The following is a 16,430-nucleotide window of genomic DNA, read 5'->3' as shown; positions in this document are numbered from 1 at the left end:
ACTGGGACTATATTTGTGGCCCCAGACTTTTTTTCTCAAATAGAGGCCTGCATATATGGTAGGGTAGAATTCACTGCAGAGACTGGAATAGAGGTTAATTGATGCCATCACAAGCCTGCTTAGAGGATGCACAACTTGACCGGCACACCAGGTGCAATGTGTTCTCCCACCCAATGAAACCATATTCCTCTATACTTCACTAGTAGCAAAATATGGATAACTATTGCTTGTCAAACAAACAAAGCAGGATCTGCTTGCCTGATTTCCTTCACCTTGCCTCAATGGAAATCTTTACTGATCAGTTGGCACTGATTTGTTCTGAACAGTGCATTGACAACCAGGCTTTAAATACATGTCACCTCTCCAGTGATGGCGACGAAGGGTTAAGAAAGCGCTATACAAATATTACATGGCAATTCAATACACATATACAATATTTCTTGCTGTTTCTTGCATCACCTTAACCAACCTGCAGTAACAGAGACAACCAGCTGTCCAATTCCAGAGGCTCCATGAAATTAGGGGAAACAACCTTAACAACGTGGTTATTACATCGCATTCCGTAACAACGCGCTCGTTACAAAGACCCGTTGTTACAACGTGATGCCATTACATCGCAAATCAATAGATCGAGTGGCACTAGATGGCGCTCCAACACCTTCCCTACTGTTGCGCAGGGTGGAGTTGGAATAGTAAATCATACTATTCCTAATGTTGGAGCGCCATCTAGTGCAAGTAGATCTAATGACTTGCGATGTAATGGCATTGCGTTGTAACAACGGATCGTTGTAACGACCGCGTTGTTATGGAACACGATGTAAAAGAATGCGTTGTAGCATGCTATTTCTGAAATTAGTGCAACTTTCAGGCAGCATTGGATTGTCAACCTGTGGTGTCAGGAATGCTTACACCTATAGTTTCTCTTTCACTACTACTAATATGAGCTTATAAGTCCAACTTTGGGTTCTTCCAGTCATTCTTTTCTTAAGTTTTGTCGTATTTAATTTTTTTAAGCAACTCAATATCCTTTCCTCAGTAATCTTACCTTGCTTTCCTTAATTGACAGTGAATGCAGATATAATTTCTTCTGTTAGGCACTCTCTGGCATTCTGGCATCCCTTCCTAAGAGTCCCTGAAAAGCAAATGCGGACTTTGGTCAGAACAAAATAGAAAAGCCTGTGAAGATTGATACACAAAGTATGAAAGAGAAAATGGTTCACATAAAAAGATCATCTTCCAACAAATCAACTGGCAGCTTTTGAGTACTCACTTTTCCACCATCTTTATCTTGCATTTCAGAAAACTAGCATGTAATAAATATTCTTTCTGGGCAAATTCCCTCAAATTGACAGGCACAAAAGCCTTGTTTTAGACCCACTTAACTGCTAGACAGTTGTATCTCAAAATATCAAGGGAAAATATTCCCTTGGCACAGTCCCCCGCATCCGAAGAGCGACCACCGGCGGCAGATCGTTCTCCCACCTCGCCGCCAAGGCCTGGAACACCCCCCCATCCCCCTATGGAAGACCCAAGACCTGCTGACCTTCAGAAGACTCCTCAAGACCAGGCTTTTCGAGCAGTAGCAGCATCCCCCCCCCCCCCCCCCCAGCGCCATGAGACCCTCACGGGTAAGTGGTGCACTTTACAAATGTTTTGATTGATTGATTGATTACACAAATATATTGTGACCTAAATATCTACTAGAGGAGTACTGTGGAGATTCACTATACTTAATTCCACTTCCACATAAAATTGCAAGAAAGAGGCAATTTGGTGCCGGCATATTTGATAGCACTGGCCGCAGGCTTCTACGCAAAACTTTGGGCCCTGGCACATATTATTTTATCGATTAAGGCACTTTTTTAACAATGCATAATGTATTACATCACCCACGAAGGCTATACTAACAAATACAAAACATAATATTCCCAATAAAAGGCCTCTCCCTTAAAAATGTAGAAAGCTAGCCACCCTGAAGCAATATTTACATTAAAAAACATGTGTAGAAATAGGAATAGCAATAACGGTTGATTTCTTGGAGCACCTCCTGCAAATGAGAGCTTGAGCCATATTGTCTAAATAATAAAATATAATTATTTGATGGCACTTCTATCAACAAATGTGAAACCTCACAATAGTCCATAAATTACACTCATCATCCAATTGTGGTGAGAGAGATCCCTGCCAGCCCACATATCGATCACTATTTGCAAGTGTATCATGGATTCTCACTTAAAAGTATTCTTCATCATCCTCTTATAGACTCTAATTTCTAACAACTCATTTGTGCTATATCAAGCTACACCTCTTAAGGAAATATAAGAAATGTATTTAAATGATTACTGGCTATTTACAGTTGTCTTATCCTAACACGAATTCAGCACTATTCAAAACCTTGAAAAAGTAGCCTTTTAAATGGAATAAAAGGTGCTATTACTTTACCAGACTTTATAATGTAGCGCAGAGTAGATAATAAGCTATACATGTGGTGAACTGAATGGAGACAATATATTGTATGATCGATACATTTTATGGACTATTGCGAGACTTCATAAATATTGATATAGGTGTATCCAAATAATTATACTTTCGTAATTGGTACAACCATAGAGGTAACTGTGATTTGTGAGCGCACCTTGCACTGGGCATTATAACTCATCTTTATTTTTCATATTTTCAAAATATACACAGCTTTATTTGTCACGAACAAATCATGACAGTTATTAATTCTCAGAATTATGCAAAGGAACGACCAAACTGGATAACTCTACTCTTGCATAGAAATACAAATGGTAATGAATACAAGTCATTAAATCAATATATATATTTATTGATTTTTGATCTAAATTAATCGATGCAAAGAAGAATAAAGGACAGAAAAACAAAGAGAAAGGAAAAGTGGGAAGAGTAATAGAAGAAAGAGAGAGATATGACAATCTGCTTTAATGAGCATCTTTAGCTATTTTACATTCTCTGGTGTAATATCCATTAAATCCATTTAATAATGCATAAAGCACGTCACATACGAAGACATATTTTTAGAAATGTAATGCCGCTTAGTACATGTCAACCCCTCAATTACCACCTCTTGTCTGGGTACAAAGTCTCACTTTTTGCATCCCTACTTTTTGATCTGTCATTTGTATAAATAATCAGGCATGGACATGTTTATGTATGCATGCAGCACGAACCTAGCTGGGTAGCGGAGCGATGTACATTAAAAGGGATTTGAGACGACAACACAGGATCGTGTGCAGCATTCGCAATTTACATATTTCAATCACACAGTGATATTATAAATCACATGTTTAATGCATAAATCATACTTTCACCAGTGGTACTGAGTGACGGGACCCATGAGGTGAACAGAAACGGAGAGTCATCTCAATTCCATTCATTGTGTTCGAGTCTCAAACCTTCAGTCACAGCATTAATTGTGATTCTCAGTGGCCCATTGGTTGTAAAGGAATCTCACAAACAGGAGTTGCCATATGTTTTTGCAAGATTTACTTTCAAGCATTGCCATGGTAATGCTCTATTACATACCGGTAATCTTCATTACTCCGGGTCCCGTTGTCCTCGTCCCATTCATCACAAAGTGGAGATAATCATCTCCCGACAGAAACAAATAAAAGAGGAATGTTGGGACCCTAACCCCATCCCCTCCCACTGGGAGTACATAAGCAGTACTTACCCAGCATTCTGCCTGAACTACCAAGCCCCCAACAGGAAGGCTTGTTCGGGAAGGAGGGTGGGGCTTAATGAATGGGACGAGGACAACGGGACCAGGAGTAATGAAGATTAATGGTAAGTAATAGAGCATTGCCCCCAGGTCCCTCCTGTCCTTGTCCCGTTTATCACAAAGTGGAGAATACCAAAGGAAAAACCCAGCCTTCCAAAACTCACAAGCACACCCCAGAAACCACACCAAAAGGCAGTAACCGAATGGGAGGCAAAAGGAGGAGATGCAGGAAACAACAGGCAGAGCACCTTCACAGCGGTCGCCCACAACAAAAGGAGGCCACACAAAGAAGAAGAGCCCCAGCGGCCCAACCTGCCAGCAAGCCAGAACAAGCCAGCAGGGACACCACCAAGGAGCGGAAACCGGAACCAAGAAAAACACAAGGCCACAGCGACAACAAGGAGCCAGCCAACCAGAGAAACGGGAAACAGAGCACTCAAGCCCACCGAAAGGAAACCCCAACCCTCCAAGTGGAGGGGAGCATGCCGAAAGGCAACCAGCCCAAATAGGAAGCCGAGAAGGAGGAACCCCAAAGAGACCGCAAAGCCAAAGCCCGAAAAGGGAAAAAGGTGCCAAAGCAACCAACACCCAGGAACACAACAGACCAGAGGAGATGAAGCCCCAACAGGACACGACAAAGGGCGCCCAACACAAAAAAAGACTGACAAGCCCAGCACCACCAAGCAGGTGCACAGGCCAGGTGGCAGCAAAGACACAGAGCGAGCCCCACCAAAAACAGAAGGGAAGCCCTGACAGACAAACTGACACACAGGCCACCCCAAAAAGATGGGGGGAAGAAAGGAAGGCCCCAAAGCCCCTGTCGCAACCAGGCACAAAGGGCAAAATGGCCAGCCAGAGGAAAACTCCCAACAGCACCGGACAGCAACACCGGAGAAGGCAAAAAGGAAAGAGACCCGGGCCCAGCAACAGGGCAAAGGCACAAACCCAAAAGACCACTCAAGTGCAGGCCCACCCATACCAAACCAGGAAGGGGGGAAGAAGCGGCCAGGCACCAGCCCCTCCAACCTGAACAACCCGGTCCTCAGAGAGCCAAGAGGACAAAGCACACAAAACCCCAAAGAGGAGGACCAGGTTCGTGGAAAGAATGTCCAGCACCAACCACCAGAGCCGCCACATGACAACCACCAAGCACCCAGCCCGGTAGTGGGAGACACAGCGAGAGCCCAGGAACAGGCCAAGAGCCACAAGGGGCAAGACCCGCCCACCCCTGCAAGGACCAGGAAATGGCCACCAAGGGAACAACCACCCATATGTGGAGACCACACAGCCAGAGACCACAGGATCGGGCCAAAAGCCCAAACCCAACAGAGCAGAGTGAGAGCAGGGGGCAGAGGAGAACAGCCGGAAGTAGAAGCCTAGAGCACTCAACCACACAGGCCGGCACAAGCAGGGCACCATCAGTCCCGACTCACCAAAAACGGCTGAGACCAGAACAGACCAGGGTCCAGCAGGCAAACCCAGCCAGAGGCAGGGAGGGCCCGGCGAAGAAAAAGGTACCCAGAGGTCCCACCGCAGGAGGAACAAACAACACATCCCATGGAAACCTCATGCGGACACGCAAACAGGGAAGAACCAGACCCAACCCAGCACAACACCCAGAAACCAGGCATGAACCGGGGGCTGACAAGGCAGCAAAGACGCAGTCCAAAACCAGACAAAGAGGGGACAGAGACCCCAAGAATGGAGCAACAGCCCCACGGACCGGAGCCCCAGAGACTAGCAAAAGTGACAGGCAAGAGCCGTGCCCAACAGGGTGCAGAGGCACAACCCCACAGCCCCTGCAAACACAGGCAGGCACCCAGCCAGGGAACAACCGGGCCAGAACAAGCAGAGGACAGACACACTCCAGGAGGAAGACCGAAGCCAGGGCAAAGGGTACCAACATAAAATCCACAAGAGTGACAAAGGCAGGGAGGACCAAAGGACTATCCCAAGAGGGAACGCAACACAGGAGCGGCAAGGGAAGCAACAAGGCGAGGAACCTGGACACACAGGAGGGTGAGTCAGGAACCCGCATTGTCAGCACCAAAGGCAAGACAGAAGAAGCCAATCTCCATGCACCCGGCCTCCCCAGGAGGCAAAAAAAAATGTCACACAGGTCGCATCCAGAGGAGTTGGGCCTATAGATACCGAACAAGGGCCCCCAGCCCACAAAGAGAAAAACCCTGCAAGAAGAACGAGAGCAACACATGAAAACGGGAACCACTGGAGGAGCACAAGGCAACTTGAGAGGCGGAAGCAGGTAGCCATCAACAACACACCGAGGAAACAGCCCTCTCCACACGGAATACACCTGGGGGGCAGAAACAGGAACAACCCCCCCCCCCAGGTCGCCAGGGACCTGGACACCAAAGAACACAGACAGCGCCGATCAGCCACAACCCCAGCGTCGTAAAGAGGAAGAAAAACACACAAACCGCCATGTGGCACACACCCGGGGGGAGGGTGGAACGAACAAGGCCTCCCCTAACCAGTGCACCACCAGCACCTATGCCCAGGAAGGAGGAGTAACCAGGCACCCCGGAGGCAGCAATCCACAGCCATCGGTCAAGACCCGAGTGGGCCACGGCCCAAAACAGACAAACCGAGGCAGACCCCCAGCCACGCTGCAGAACAAAAATTAAACTGCTTAGTAAAGAAAGTGTCATCACCCATAATGTGACTTTAGAAACCACAGGAATCGAACACATAACCTTTGGAGCAAGAGCCTGAAACCACAAACACTAGGGCACAGTCATTCCTCCATAGAAGAGCAGGAGAACAACCCGCACCAGTGCCGAAAACACCAGCGAGGCGAGACTGGCAGAGCAGCTGCCATTCGGAGCAAACCTGCAACAAAACAGGGAAAAACAGCACTTTGTGCCCACAGCATGGCAGCAGCTAGGACATGCGGCAAGGACTCCGGTGAGAACCCACCACACACTGCAGGGAACAACATGGGAAGCAGCTGACAGAAGGAGGTACAAGGACAGAAATTAAAAACAGAAACCGCTACGTTGGAAACACCTGGGGGGGCTGTGAGACAGGAACAAGGCCCAATCTCCATTGTCAGCCAGCCCAAGATACCCAAACACATCCACACCAGGGCAGGGGGAAACAGGAAGGCAGGGGAACCAGGCAACACGGCTCGTCTTCCACTCAGCCAGGGCGCAGGAAGACGAGCCCAACAACCCGGAAGGAACCGGGAGGCTGGTACACCGGCCACAAAGGGCCGGATGGCATGTTAGCGCCGGCCGGGAAAACCAAGCATAACAGCAAGCCTGGCCAAGGAAGAAAGCCACTCAAGCCCAGCAGGAGCAGCACCAGCATCCTCATCCCAATTCTGTCAACAGACAGAAAAAAAAACAGGCAGAAGGCTGGGTAAGTACTGCTTATGTACACCCAGTGGGAGGGGCTGGGGTTAGGGTCCCAGCAGTCCTCTTTTCTTTTTTTCTGTCGGGAGATGATCATCTCCACTTTGGGGTGAATGGGACGAGGACAGGAGGGACCTGGGGGTAATATATTTATTTTCTGAGTATACAGTATCGTTATATAAAGGGGGCACTTAGGGGTGTGCCAAATAAACATAATTTCCCTTTGCTTAATTAAGTTAAAATTTGTGCTAAAAAGAAGCACAGAAACCACAAGTGCTACGAACGAGAGCTTCTCAAATTCCATACGTTCACCTTCTTCCGGTGCTCGTGTAATAGGAGTTATATCCAAGAGACCCCCTTCAGTAACACCATGGGGTATATATTCCTAGAAAATGGTGCAGCGCTCCGCTGCGAGTAATTCTGCAACACTGCGATGCGTCATTTAAAAAACACAGGGATGCGCCTTATTTATAAGAATGTGGTGCACCCCTGTATTTTCCCTTGCGCTGGTGCTTTAGAAAGCTGGCTAGTTCAAACACAGACACACTTGCACCATAGTGCAAGGGTGCCTGAATTGCACGGAATCATCCCTGCAATGCAGGCACCCTTGAACTATACTGTAAGAGTGTCTGTGTTGCAGGGCATGATTGCTTATATATAGGAAGGGACACATTCCTGCACATTAACAATCTTTTTAAGGCCATTTGCTCTTTCAATGTTTGCTGCAGAATGCAGCAAAAATAGAAAGAGCAAAAATGAGAAGGAATACAATTATCTCTCCTTGTTGCACCAATCGAATCCCTGATTTTGAATAGCATTAGTTTTTGGCGCTGCCTCAGATTTACAGATCCTTGTAAATCTGGGGCAGCGTCAAAAAACAATGGGTGTCGTGGTGGAACTCCCACAGCAACACCTATTGCACACTCCTTCCACGCAGAAAACTGAGTGAAGGGGTACCATATTTACAAAGCAGAATTAAGCCTTAAAAAGTGGCTTAATGCGCTTTGTAAATATGGTGCAGGGCATTGCGCCACCGGAACGTACGAAAAAGTGACGTTCCGGAGGCGCAGTTCCCTTGTAAATTTGCCCATGTGTTATAATGGGGTAATTTTGTGGGATTTGAAGTAAAAGGCACAATTCGAAACATTGGAAATTATTAAAATTATGACTCCAGGCCTTACCTAAGGCTAGCTTCTACTCCTGGCACATGGTGGTCATTTGCCTTCTTTTTAACCATAAAATGGTGCATGGTGTTTGTGTATTAACGTTTTGTGAAAATACGAGGAAAACCTAATTCGTTCAGATGGATAGGTAGGTATTTTCTAAGATACTGAATGTGCCGCACAGCGCAGTCTCATGGTATTTTGTGATATTTATCTTTGTGCTTTCGAAAGTGGCAGAGATCAGGAAGCTACAGAGAAATTACTTTAACGGATGCTGACAGAAAAATTAAGAAAGCATTAAACAGTGTGAACATTTTGTGAGAAACTATGCTCAGCAAAAATGCAGCTTCCTGGAGGAGCTGCCTTAGTAAATCAATTCAAGTTTTCTTGCCAGAATTCTTGAACTGTGAGTGGAGAAGCTGTAAAAAATAGACTAGTGCCTGAAATAGCACACAGAAAGTACACTTGCTTAAAGACATGCCATACAAAAGTAAAGCGTAGAGAGGAAATGCTTTTGTAAGTTTTATTTTCCTACTACACTACTAACCCCCGCCCTGTGACATAGGGAGAGACTTCATCTGCGCCAAAGGGTGGCCAATCAGGTTTGCTTAGCTTATGGCAAATCTTCCTTGTTCATTGCTTGCTTCCTGTAGACTTGGGCACCCATCTCCCCAGTTTCTTTCATTCTTTACTTGATTTGTACAAAAAAGAGGGTTATTTTTTAGTCCAAGGGGAAAAGAGGGCAGGCATTTACTGTGTCTTGTTGTCGGAGTCTTGGAGGACTACTCTTAGCTGGCCCTCTTTGTCTCAAATAGTGTTCTTCGCCCGATCTGAGTGGCACTCATAGGTCATGGTGGAAATGTGGGTTTCAGGGCATTCGTAGAAATAACGAAGTCCATTATGTTCAACCTAAGTAGACGTAATTATTTTCAGTAGGTGCTTAAATTGCTGGTTCATACACTCGGTAAAGTGCTGCAGAACCCACCTTGGATGAACAGCGGCCTCTTATTTCATGGAAGCAATAAGTTCTGAGGTTTCACTGAGCAAGGAGGCCTTCCTTTAGCTTCACTTTCACCCGCGGGTTGATCACATGTTGTTGTGACTGGGACAAGTTGAAACAAGCATTGGCATAGCCAATAGGTCTCGCCTTTGGGACCTTATAAGTGCATAACTAAATACTTATAAGGTCCCAAAAGCGAGACCTATTGGCTATGCCAAGCGGCCGCAAAATTGAAAGTGATTGCGATCACGCTCAAACATCAAAGCGGCCGTGTGGCCGCGAAAGTGAAAGTTATCACGGTAAAGCGCGGCGCGCGCGCCCGCGCACATGCACTGTAGCTCTAGGCTGGCCAGGTAGCACTTTTTGGAGCCCTCTCAATAAGTCTTGCCAGATCAGCGCATGCGCTGGGTCAGGCGAGACCTAAAAAGGATCCCACCTGGGCTATGAGTGTATCAATGAGTAACATAATGCCTTAGTGACAAACTTGTTGCTTCCTCAGTCCTGATGTCTCTAGTTAATCTCTTGAAGAACAAATGTTGAATTATCACTGTATATCGTATCATCGTATTTGTATAATGGTTTATGTCACTGACAAGATAGTGAATTGCTCTGATTTGTATCAGGTTCCTTGGTACACCACCAAAGTGCCAGACTCACAATGAGGTTGTTTGTTATTAAACCTACATTGGAAGGTTGAGAAAAGTACAAGAGGTTTCAATATATGCTCAAATGGTGCGATAACGGTGTTGCACATAAACGAGAGGTGTTGAAGGAAGGTATGTGAATTGACACAGGCACACACAAGGATTAATGCCTGTTTTCTTAGTTTCTTTCAACTTTCCCATTTTTAATGCTGTTAAAAATTCAAGATAGTTGAAATTGTTTATATTTTGACACATAGTGTGAGAGATGACATCACAGTAATATTGATGGTATTATTGTAATTGCATTTATAGAGCACTTACTATCCCTGAAGTGGCATCAAAGCACTTTTTTGGCGAGTAGCACACTACTCTGGAACCCATAAAGGACTAGTGGTGGATTAGTATGGTGAAATATGAAAGTAATTTGAGTGGTAGATATGTTAGTCAGTTATGTGGATTGAGAAGGATAGTGGAGGGGTCGAAGAGGGAAGAAGGTTTGCATTTACATAGCACTTGCTACCCCGATGATGTGTTGAAGTGCTTTTTTTGGCAAATAGCACGCTACTCCGGAACCCATAGGATTACTGGTGAATCAGTATAGTGAAATATGAAAGTAATTTGAGTGGTGGATATTTTAGTCAGTTATTTGGATTGAGAATGATAGTAGAGGGATAGAGGGAAAAAGATTTGCATTTATATAGCGCTTGCAACCCCTGATGAGGTGTTTAAGGGTTTTTTCGTCATGTAGCACGCTACTCCGGAACCCATAAAGGATTTGTGGGTAATTATTATAGTGAAATATGAAAGTAATTTGAGTGGTGGAAATGTTATTCAGTTATTTGGATTGAGAAGGATAGTGGAGGGACAGAAGAGGGAAAAGGTTTGCATTTATGTAGCGCTTGCTACCACTGATGAGGTGTTAAAGCGTTTTTTCAGCAAGTAGCACGCTACCCCAGAACCCATAAAAGATTAGTGCTGAATTAGTATAGTGAAATATGAAACTAATTTGAGTGGTGGACATGTTAGTCTGGTATTTGGATTGAAAAAGGATAGTAGAAGAGGAAAGGATTTCAAATTATTTTTTGTTTTTATTGGAGCTCATTTCAGTAGGAGGAGGTTTAGGACTAGTAGAAGGGAGTTGGAGGGGGAAAAGTCAGAGGAAAGGGTGTAGAAAGACTTGTTTGGGATATCTGAATAGTAAAAAGAGGTATGAGATGATGCAAGGAGGAGAGAGTCTAGTACGGGTTATTTTGGGGATCATATCAGTGGTATGGGGTTCTGGATTAATGAGAGAGTGGAGGTGGCTGATATATTGCTAGAGGTATCGGGTGGGAAATAGGGTAGTGCATTGGACACGCTGAATTAGAAGAAAGGTAATATATATAGATACATATGTACATGGAAGGTATATATATATGCATAAGGAACGTAGTTTATGTAGATTAAAGATGCATTTAATTAACTCTGGCTTTCAAGTGTTGTACTTTAAACTAATATATGTGTTTTTTTTATTTTTTGTAATTCAATAGTGAAGCCATTGTAGATAGATAGTAATGAGAAAAGATTTACTTATTTATGCAGACACTTATATACATGTTGACAACATAGAATAATTTTAACTATCAGTAATACGTACATTTGTGAAGCAGAACTAACAAATATCTATATTTTTTAAAACATAATTATTACACAGGTTCATACAAAGCAATACACAAATATAGGTATATATCTATAGCCCAAATAAATGCTTATATACAGAGGGATATGCTGTCTATTTCTGTTTGCGTATGGTGGTTATGTGGGGAAGAGCCAATTCTTCAGTAGTTGTCTGAAGATAAAGTGGTAATCCGTGGATCTTATAATGGAGGGTAAAGAGTTCCATAGTTTGGCTGCTTGAACAGAGATGGATATGCCACCCATGGTTTTTTCCTTGTACGTTGGGATTTTGAGGCGAGGTGCCACTCTAGTGCAAATGTTCCTTTGTTGATTGTGTTTGGTGATTTTATTCCTGATGAAGCACTGTCCTGTTCCATGTATCTCTTTGTGGGTGATACAAAGCAGCTTTAACGTGGATCTTCTGGCAACCGGTAACCAATGCAGGGCTTTCAAGGCAGGGGAGATAGGGTCTTGCAGCTTTACATGTAAGAGTAGTCTGACAGCCAAGTTCTGAATGCACTGTAGTCTTTTCATAATCGTAAAAGGTGATCTGTGGTAGAGGCTATTGGTGTACTCAAGTTTGGACAGAACAAGAGAGATGGTAGCCTGGACCTTGTGTGAAAATCCCAGATGGGGGAAGATTAGTCGACGAGTTTTTATAGTAACAAAGCTTGATCTTGCTAGATTATCCACGTGGGCATTCATTGACAGCTTAGATTCAAAGGTCATTACATGGGAACAGTTCTGCCTGAACTGCCAGGCCAGATCCTCCCTGGGCTGGAAATAAGCATCCTGAGACTGGTTTCAAGGTATCGCTCCTCATCAGCCAGGCTAGTTTGAATCCAGTGGCAAAGTGAGCATGTGACCCACTACTGGGCATACCCTTCCCACTTAGGGCGACAAAAGAACTGATGATGGATGGAATGTTGAACAAATCAAGCATTCACGCCCAGTCACAGATCTAATATGGTCAGCCAGTATGTGTGTGCTGGCCATATTTGAATTTTTTTGGTTTTGCTTTCAAGATGGCCACCATGATTTTGTGTACATGCACTGTAGCACCTTGTAGGGATGTTTCTTAAAAGAAATGAGAAATCATACAAAGTTGGACACTGTGTGTGCTTGTGTATAATGGCAATGTAGAAGACAAAAGTATTTTGAAAGTGACTAGGTTTCACAGACAAGACGTATTTTCTGGGGCAATGCTTAAGATTACACTAAATTGTGCTCAAATGGGGCGAGTCACTGAATTGTTTATAAATGTAGAGGGTCAGCTGGGTACCTTATTGTGTCACTACTATACCGATGTTCAGATGTTTTCTATCTTTACTTTATAGGTTTTGTTATGCTGTATAATAGTATCTACTTCCACAATCATCCCCCTCTTCTCATTCTGCTTTGGTGTCTTTCCCTGCTCTAGCAGCTATTTTTTACCTGTTGTCAAGGATTCCACCTGGTTCTTCCTTTTGGTTACACTTATTTGGATGTCCTCAACTTTAACCCATGTTATTAAGTGATACTCCCTCTCTCTCCTTTCGGTCCTGGAATTTCAATTGGTTCTGGGTTACCAGTTTACTGGGTTAATATTGCATATTACCTTACCCGTGATGTTATTGATAACACCACTATGCCCTTATGATGTTCATATATATCATACTTTGTTTGGCTCTGCTGGTCCGTCAAACATTTACTCTTACATGTGTAGTTTGCTCAAAGCTCAAAACTCCTAGAGCCAGAAATGAGCTGTGTTTAATAGAGTTGTTTCACAGTGTCTCAAAAGGAACAGCCCAAAACGTTTCAAAGTTAGTAGAGTGCTCAAAGTTGTGGCCTATTACTGTCTCAAGCAATAGGCACATCAAACATGTGGGGATAGTAGTTTTATTGGATGAAGTGTGGAAATGGTAGGTGGTAGGAGGTTTGCCCTTTGCCAGAAGTACTGGATTTTTCTGTCACATATAAGTGAAGCAGTTGTGATTTTTTTTTTTAGGCTCAATGACACAATATTGAGGTAAACGATTGCTTGTCATAAATATTGTCAAAATTATCAATCATCAAAATATAGTGTCCCTATACTTATAATGGTAAGTACAAAAATATCGAAACTAAAATATTTTTTTACACTAATATGATTTCAAATGTATACACACACATATATATATATTTATATAGTTTAAAGTAATAAATCTCTTAATATTTTAGTATATAACATTGATATAATGTTAAATACATAAATCCACCTATACATAACACTTTACATAAATATATATTAAGATAACAAACATTATATATATAGATCCGTGTCACACTTTGTCCAAAAGTAAGCACACTCCTCGTCTGGAAAACAATTCTGTGGCAAAACAAAGACAGAATGGTCCGTCAATTCATTATAAATGCTCAATGCGTTTTGGATATATATATATATATGCAAAACCCAATTTTCAATATTTGAAAAAAACGCCAGGACACCTTGGAAATGCAGTATAATAATACTGACTGCACCAGCAACGCGTTTCATCTTTCGCCTTGATCACGCTGAGGATCACGCAGAAATAGTATCTTTTTTATTTCTTAAGTGCAATGAACATAGTGAAAGGACCAGTGCATTAAACAATATTGTTCAGTAGCGGCCATCTTAGTACTGTCAATCGTTTTGCAATGCTGCTTCTATATATATATATATGCGCAAAAAGAAGCAGAGAACTCTGGGTAGTTCTCAAGTTTAGGTGGAAAGCAGCTCCTGTATAGAGCACTTTCAACACCAGCGACACTCTAGATCTGCTCACCTCAAATGTCAGCTTTTCTATCAAAGTCTTTAAGCATAGGATTAGCACAGTGCTATCCACGCCGAGATAGAAATGGACAAAGTCTTTTGCCATTTCTATAGATATATATTACTTTTACTATTATAGTTAGGTTTGCTTTTCCATAGACAAGGCAATTTTTGGTTCGCTCGCTAATAACTTTGGCACCGCTTGAAAAATCTCCACAAAATTTCCAATAAAAAAAAGCAAATTTACTTCTGCTTCTTCTTGGAAAATTTATGGATGATCCATCAAGCAGGCACCAAAAAGAAAGGGGACACCAAAACGCAAATTCTCTATGCATTTTCCATAGACTTCTTTAAACAGCGCTACAGCAATAACTGCTGAAAGCAATTACACCAAATCTGGTAGGAAGTAAGATATTGGCCTGTGATTAAGTGTGAATCCATTCAATAGTTTTTGAAAAATGAGGGTACAAAAATATTTGTATGGCTGGTTGATTGAGTCACGAGAGTCTCGCTAGAGCGGCAATTTAAAAGCAGAGCTTTCCGATTGATCCAGGGAGCTTTTTTCCCCCTTCGGCTAATTCACTCCCGCTGGAGTCAGACTCCGGTGCTCTGATTGGCTGTCAGCAACATGACAACAATGTTGCTGGCAGCTATTACAGTACTCAAGGACTTAGAAGTTCATTAAATTGTCTGTCGCCATTCCCTCCAACTGACATCGGCGCAGATGCGGAACCCACCGACCGATCCTGAAACTGCAATTAGGATGCAATTACACATGGTGCGGACCCAAACTTCCATTTTACAATGGGAGCTTGTGCAGTGGTCAGAAACCCCCCATAGCACAAGCTACCATTGTGAAATGGAAGTTTTTGCACTTCCCTGCACATTGTGGCAGGCACCGTGAGGTGCAGTTGTGAAGGGGTCACCATAGTTGCCCCCCAAGGCCTTAACCGTAAGGCCTGGGGGAAAGGCGGCCTAGCTAGGGTCTCCAAAAGTGACTCTCTGACAGTCTTTCCATTTCAGAAAGGGCGACATGGGAAGGCTGTCAGTAACTGACATTATAATCCCGACGGCTGAAATGCCATCCATTAGGGATTATGTGCGGCTTCCGACTGGCAGACGGGCTCCTTGAGCCCATCAGAACCCAGTTGGTTTGACTGGCTGATTTACCCTCCAGCCGCTGACATTATAATTCGGCACTTGGAATGTAAACCTACAATGTCAATTGGTAAGCCTCCGACCAGGGGTAGGAGACTTACTGACCGACATTGTAATTGGGCCCTTAGCCACCTGTCCTGAAGGAAACAAAAAAATGATATAAGGGTACAAGGTAGAGAAACTCTGCCCCATGCCTCATGGGGATGACCCAGAGGGACACCCCTCGGGGCCCAAAAAAGAAAACCCATCAAATTCTGCCACAATCCTGCTGGACTACAGCAACAAAAATATATATATTTATATATGGTTAGGGGGTGTGAGAATGGCACACAACTCCCCTTCTTGAGCTGTTTTTGGCCCTGGAGCCCAATGTATTCATTAAGGGAGGAGGGTGTGTGCCCCCCTGAACAGTTTTTGGATCTGAGGACCACACCCCTGGGGCCTAAAGTATTCATTAAGGCTAGAGGGGCCACGTGGCCCCTTTTCCTGAGATCTAAAAAAGCCTTTGGGATCCCATATCCCAGGACTGTTACTTATTTAAAAGGAAGGGGTGTCATGTGGACCCCTCAATGAGCCTTTAATAGCTCTAGGGACCCCCATCCCCTGAGGCTGGCACAGTTGCTGTGTACCCTTGGAGCCCACCCCTGGGGCACAGTAATTTCCCTGCCCACACTACTGTGGGCAAGGCAACATATGTTTGCTCCCGTCTGCTGGGAGTATTTTTTAATCTTACACCAAACGTGAGCAAACACGTAAGTCTACTCCAGCTTTAAAAATGTTCCCATTTGCTGAGTGCAGACTTGTGATCTGATCCTCTGCCAGCACATATTAATCACACCCAAAGTGGGCAGCATAAAGCTGTCCTCTCCGGGTGGGAGCAATGGTGGCACACACACCATGTGGGGAGTCGGCTGAGGCAGGGG

General features: G+C 44.0%; 1 protein-coding gene across 1 annotated transcript in view; it reads right to left on the bottom strand.

Annotated features, from left to right (window-relative positions):
- The window catches only part of LOC146798382 (leucine-rich repeat and fibronectin type III domain-containing protein 1-like protein), a 2,623,090-nt gene that overhangs the window by 2,281,653 nt on the left and 325,007 nt on the right, over positions 1 to 16,430 (bottom strand). The window contains exon 2 of the mRNA XM_085625642.1: positions 1,046 to 1,132. The gene's annotated coding sequence lies outside the window, so the exon portion shown is untranslated. The remainder of the gene's footprint in view (positions 1 to 1,045; positions 1,133 to 16,430) is intronic.

This window comes from Triturus cristatus, chromosome 9 (assembly GCF_964204655.1).
Source record: "Triturus cristatus chromosome 9, aTriCri1.1, whole genome shotgun sequence".
NCBI lineage: Eukaryota > Metazoa > Chordata > Amphibia > Caudata > Salamandridae > Triturus > Triturus cristatus.
This window is presented reverse-complemented; position numbering and strand designations above follow the sequence as displayed.